The sequence below is a fragment of the Neolamprologus brichardi genome, chromosome 23 (genome assembly GCF_056152115.1).
Source record: "Neolamprologus brichardi isolate AB-2024 chromosome 23, ASM5615211v1, whole genome shotgun sequence".
Classification (NCBI taxonomy): domain Eukaryota; kingdom Metazoa; phylum Chordata; class Actinopteri; order Cichliformes; family Cichlidae; genus Neolamprologus; species Neolamprologus brichardi.
Window position 1 is genome coordinate 32,294,745 of NC_142125.1, and position 6,385 is coordinate 32,301,129.

Genomic DNA, 6,385 nt, shown 5'->3' on the forward strand with positions numbered 1-6,385 from the left:
ACTAAAATCACCATCTGAAGTTCAAAAGTTAAAGGTTTCTCAAACAGGGTCTCCTGAGTGTTTATAATTGTTATATTGTCATAAAGAACTAAAGTTGTGTAATGCTCACCAATGTGTAGAGTAGGAATGCTGTATTTTCTTTATTCTGAGCTCTCTCTGTCTCAGTCTGTCTGCTGTGTGGTTATACACTGACAGCAAAATGTTTGCATGTTAACTACACCCCAGCAACCCCAGCCTTTGTTCCCGCGCCTTTGCTGACAAGTGCATTGTGTCTATTTGGGAGCTACTGCTCATAAGATGTAGAGACAAGACCTGTCTGAGCTCTGGCCTCAAACTCAGTATGTGTGTGTGTCCCAGATAGAGAATCAAATCTCACATCATGCTCTCTTTCGTCATTATGATAGATGAAAGCACTACTCTTGGATGAGCGAGGCAGGCAGTTCAGTTGGACTCAGACACAAGCCTCAGCATTTTAAAAACACTGTGTGTGTGCAAACACACGATACCTCAAGTCCAGTGATATGTCAAAGTTTGGCTCGTGCAGAGCTGAGAAAAAAGATTAATCTTGAGGATTAGAGCTGCATTAAGTTGGATAAAACACTCAGGGTATTTGGGACTCGTTTCAGGAGGCACATTCAGCCAAAGTTTGCACTGCCTGACAGTTTTCTGTCAAACATTTTCTGGTCACTCCAACAGTTTATCTCAGCCTTGCTTTATGTGGGGGGATTAATTTGGAGCGTGCATGTGGGGAAGAAAAGCTGTGTCAACATCTGAGCAGCCTGCAAAAGCTGAGAAGACGGGCAAGTTTTTGATGCACATTCCTGGACGCCGTAGGGTTCTTATAGGTCAAATAGTTTTAGGAAGTCAAGTGCCTGCTCGAGCTGCACTCGCATTTGTGCAAGTATGTGTTTGTCCACAGAACAAAGGTGGATGATGATATTTGAAATTATTGTAAGTGGATTAGATTAGATTATGAAATGATAGTTTGATCCATAGCATAACCTCTTTAAATAGCAGACTCTCTCTTGGCATAAAGGAGCAGTTGCACCAATAATTTGACCCCACTCATTCCTCATCACTGTCATCATCTTTATTTTGATGTACACTTGGAAAAGTGTCTGGTATGCTTTCATACTCTGTCCTTCGGCGCAGAAATATAAAGGTTTCTATATCACTGCATGGTCCAAAGACTGGGGCCAAAACATGACAGACCACAAGTAAATAAATTTTAGTTTTTATTTGACAAAAACATCAACAGTGTTTCTGTAACAGAATGCAATGATTTGCAAATCTCATGAACACACTTTATTGATGAAAGCACACAGAAAACCAATGAAAGGTTCAAAATGCACCTCTTTAACACAAATATTGGCTCATTTAGAATTTGCTGCCATCAAATTTTCAGAAAATTGGCACAGGACTGTTTAACCTGTAGCATCCCCTCTTCTTTGAAAATGTCTGTAAACATTTGTGAACCGAGGAGATCAGCTGCTTGACATCTGAGAAGGAATGGGAAATAGGATGCCAGCTGCTCCTCAGTCCTATAACATTGAGTCAGTTCAGTGTTAGCCAGTGGATAGAAGCTATTCCTCAATCTTGCAGTGCATGAATTTAGTTACCTATACCATTCCCCGGAGGGGAGAGGAGAGAACAGACTGTAACAGGGATATGTGGTGTCCTTCATGATGTTAGTGGCTCTTCTGCCGCATCTGGACCAGTGGATGTCCTTCAGAGGGGGCAGGGGGTGGGCAGTGTACCCCCATACCATCAGAGATAAAGCCTTTTGAACAGAACATTGATAACAAGCTGGATGGACCCTTTGCCCTTAAATCTAGAGAAGGTGGAATTCATGTTTTCTAAAAAGAATGTCAGTTTATTTGTCTGTCCACAAAATTGTTGTGCCTCTAAATGATCTTTGTTCCAGAGAAGAAGGAAGCATTTTTTGATCATGTTCACTTATGGTTTCTTCTTTAGATGACAGAACTTTAGCCAACATTTACGGATATGTTTTTAATGCAGTGCCTCTCGAGGGCTCAGAGATCACAAACATCCAATATTGATTTCCACCCTTGCACAAAGAGATTTCTCCAGATTTTCGGAATGTTTTGATAATATTAATGCGGTAGATGATTGTTAGAGTGAATTGTTAAATGTTGTCATTTTTATGCTTGCCAACTCTGATGAAAGGAATTCCACTGTCCTTCCCCCCAGATTCTCGAGGTTCTGGGTGGGGGGCTGTAGTCTTTTATTACAGACACATCCTTGTGCTTTTTGATGCAAGCTTCCTGTGTTTACGACCCTTTGGTCAGCAGGAGGTCTGCCACACACACACACACACACACACACACACACACACACATTCTTACTTAGATACAGAAGTTCACACTGCCTTGTCTTAGAACCAAGTGGGCGTTGCTTTGCTGTGGTGTGTTTTGTGTGAACTGTCTCTCAATAAAAGGCAGCAGGAGGAGGTCAGATTTGGGGTCATTCTCGTGGTGGACACAGACGAGGCCTCCCTTGCGCAAGTGATCGATCGATCGACTGTCTTGTTTTCTTCATGATGAATAAGTCTCTAGAATTAGCGGGGCTTGTGGAAACACAGACCCAACAATGATATTCAGAATTTTACACTGAGGAACATTATTTTGAATTTGTTCCACAATTTGTAGATGGATATTTTTTGGAGATTGGTGATCTTATTCCTCAGATGTTCTGCCTCTCTAAGATGTTCTTTTTAGGTCTGGTTATGTTACTTACTTGTTCCCAATAAACCAAAGCAGGTGCAAAATGTTCCACAAACGGGCTCTTTTTAGTGTCACTTACTTACCTTTTGTAGACCTTGTTCCAACTTTTTGGATGCCAAATTAAAAATGGCCTTACTTTTTAAAAAGAGAAATGCTTCACTTTAAGTTTAAATTGGTAATATATTTTCTACGCTGTAAAAAATATTCATAAATTAACAACTTTTTTCCCATTTAATTTTGTACAGACTGTTCCTATTATTTTTTAAAATATGTGAAACATCAATACAATTACAAAAAAAATAGTCTGTAAATTAACACGTCAAACAACCTGTACCTGGGGAAAAACATTATATTTAGTTTTGATCAGAAACAAAGGCCCAGCTCAGGCCCTCTACAGTGTAACTTGAACAGCAGTGAACTTTGAAATTAGCATATAGGAGGCCATCGCAGATTGTCCTCCACAGTCGGGCTTCAGTCCGCTGCGCGTTTCACAGGGCTTCCCTCACGGCTCCCCATCAGTTAACCCTGTCACACTCCACCTGGTCTCCATTTATTCCATCGTGCTCGAGATTTATAAAAATCTGATAAAAAGAGAAGAAGAAGAAGGAAAAGAAAAGCAAATAGAACTCCTAAACGCCTCTTCTCCGGCTGTTGGCGGGCTGATCGGCTCAGTTACTCAGCGCAGGTGTGAAACCAGAAGCGAAGAGAGGATGGCTCTGCGGCCAGGGAACGGGACTGTGACGGAGTGGGGGAACCTCAGCGTGGAAGTTAGCGACTACAACGTGAGCAACACGAACCGCTCCGTCTTCAGCAAACCGGCCAGAGCCAGAGGTAAGAGCACACAGTTTTCCACATCTGAATCATCCAGGCTGAGGTGTTAAACTGCTACAGATGGCACCAACACCTGGCCCCAGACCCGGTATAAACAGATAAGGTGTTAAACCCTATTGTGTTTAATGGTACTATTATTATTATTAACTTTGTTCCTCTTCAATATTGTTCAATATTGATCTTTTCATAAATATGAGTGATTATTTTTAAAAAGCAGCTTTCATTTCGTGTTAATCGTGTTGTTTCCCTTCAGTTTACAAACTGATTAGTGACTAATTCCCTGGTTAAAAAATGCAATCAGTAGACCTAATGTAATGTAATGTAATTTCATCTCCTAACTTAGATGATGCAGAACACTAAATAATGCACTTTTACCTACGGATCATTATCCCCACACTGTGTCAGATTTGTGTTTTTACCACAAAGCCATTTGCAATCAGGAGGGTTTTAAAAAATAAATAAATAATAAATTTTCCTCATGTGTTTAATTAATCACCCAGCTTCTCACTCAGTTTTCCATTTTTCTCTCTCTCTCTCTGTAAACTGTTGCGAAATCAGTTTCACCCCGGTTCTTTTATTCGTCGAAACTTCCAGAGACGGCACCGGAACTCAGTAGTCATTTTCACAAAACTTTTATTCATCTTTATTCATCTTCATTTAAGCATGCACTTCTAGAAGGGAAGACGAGGCCGGTGTGTCCCTCTGCAAAATCTTCACCCCTTTGTTAGTTACAGCCAGCTTTATAGAGGCGTCCCCATCATAAAACCCCCCTACGGTGTGCTGCAAACTCTGTGTCTGTGTCTATGTGAGTGCTCGTGTGTGACTGTGTACGCATACCTGTATGCATGTGTGTGCGCGTGAGTGAGTGTGCGTGACAGTTAAAACACTGTGGGTGTAGGTGACTCCCTAGAGGTCATAAAACCCATCTCCCTTCCAGACCACAGTTATCCAGGTCAAATGTTGAGACCTTTCACAGTTCAACTGGGGGAGGGGTCTTCTACAATCTACTCCTAAGTTCATGACACAGTCAGGCCTTTATTACATTGAGGGCAGTGTCAGTATGTCTACAATAATTCTACATTCTATGTTAACACATTTCTAAACTCTAAAATAAGCTAAACATTTCTACAATAATTAACCCACCTGTGACTAAATGTGCGATCAGACACTTACTGCCAGACAACCAGTTGATGCCTGATTGTTAAACTGGAAACTGTTAGTGGGATTGGTGCTGATTGGTGCTTGGTGTTTGCATGTTTGTATGCTTTGGCTCTGATTCTAACTTACCTTCTGTTTCTTTCTGCGCAGGAAACCAGACCTTGTGAGAGAGTTGTCTTGTGGAGAGTCAAGAAGAAGATGATTGCTAATGGAGATAGCGGTGACTGAAGCTCCAAGCAGAATGATCGTTGTGCATTTTGAGTCCACCAGCTTACATCAAACATGACACATTTTGAGCAAAAACTCTGTTGTTCAGTGAATAAACTATGATATTTAATCTTTAATTCCACACTATAGGAAGTTGAAGGGAAATGCATTTAAAAAGCTGAAGCGCTACAGTGCAGTCGATGCACACAGTACAAATACATTCTCTGAAGTCACACATTAAAGTGGGCCTTGTTTACTCTACAAAGTAGCTTCAGTTATTTAGCAACAATCAGTTTCATCAACTCAAAAATGGGAGAACATTTCAAATAAAGCCAAATAAGCTTTTACAGTGTTGCTGTGGATTCATATTAATTAGTAACTGTCTTCAGCCATGGGTGAAGGTTTTGTTTGCACATTAGGAGGTTGGGCATTAAGTGGGGACCAGAGGGATGCTCACCCTGGAAACTTTATGCAGAATTTTGACTCACTTGAATGCTTCATTTATCTTTTGTTTACTTTGTGTTAGAAAATGTATTTATGTAAAAGAAAACACAAAAATCTGCAGTCACTGTGCTGACGGTTATGTTATCTGTCCCTTGCATCACTCCTGAAATCTGTTTTCAGTACAGAATGTCTATTTTAATCATTTGTGCATTCCTTTAGACTTAGTCCCTCAATGAACAGAACATATGATACATGAAGGAGACAGAAAGAACTTGGAGCCTCTTAATATACATAGATTAATTGTATATCTTCTATATGTCATTTTATAAAACAATATCCATCATCAAGAATAATTACAGGCACATTGTTTTAAAACTGTTGTTGTCTCAAATGTCCCTCCTTTGTCTGAAAATATCATGTAAATATCAATGTTGTTAAATAAGTTTTATGTAGTTTTATTTTGTTTTACATTCTTTTTATATAAGGCATTCAAAAGACTTAGGCTACGTTCACACTGCAGGCGAAAGCGCATCAAATCCGATTTTTTTGACCCTATGCGACCCATATCCCATCATGGTATGACAGTGTGAACGGCACAAATCCGATATTTTCAAATCCGATCTGGGTCACTTTCATATGTGGTACTGAATCCGATACATATCCGAAGTTTCAGAAAGCGACTGCTGTGTGAACGGTCATGTCGCATTAAATCCGTCTTTTACGTCACTTACACAAGACAGACGCCAATTATCAGCGCCGGAGAAGCGCCCAAGAAGACATCGCGAACGCTTCCTGGCCATCCGGGAAAATGCTGGGAAGACAACGTTGGAGAAACGTTAACATTTTATTTGTACTGCATAATCTGCAGATTCTGACTATCCTTTGAAGCACCGCTCCTCTAAAACAGCAATAAGGATCATTATTAGGTTATCTACATTATTATGTAAATAACAAAATAACTTAAAGCAAAAATTGGGAAACGTGAAGTCCGAAGTCTTTAT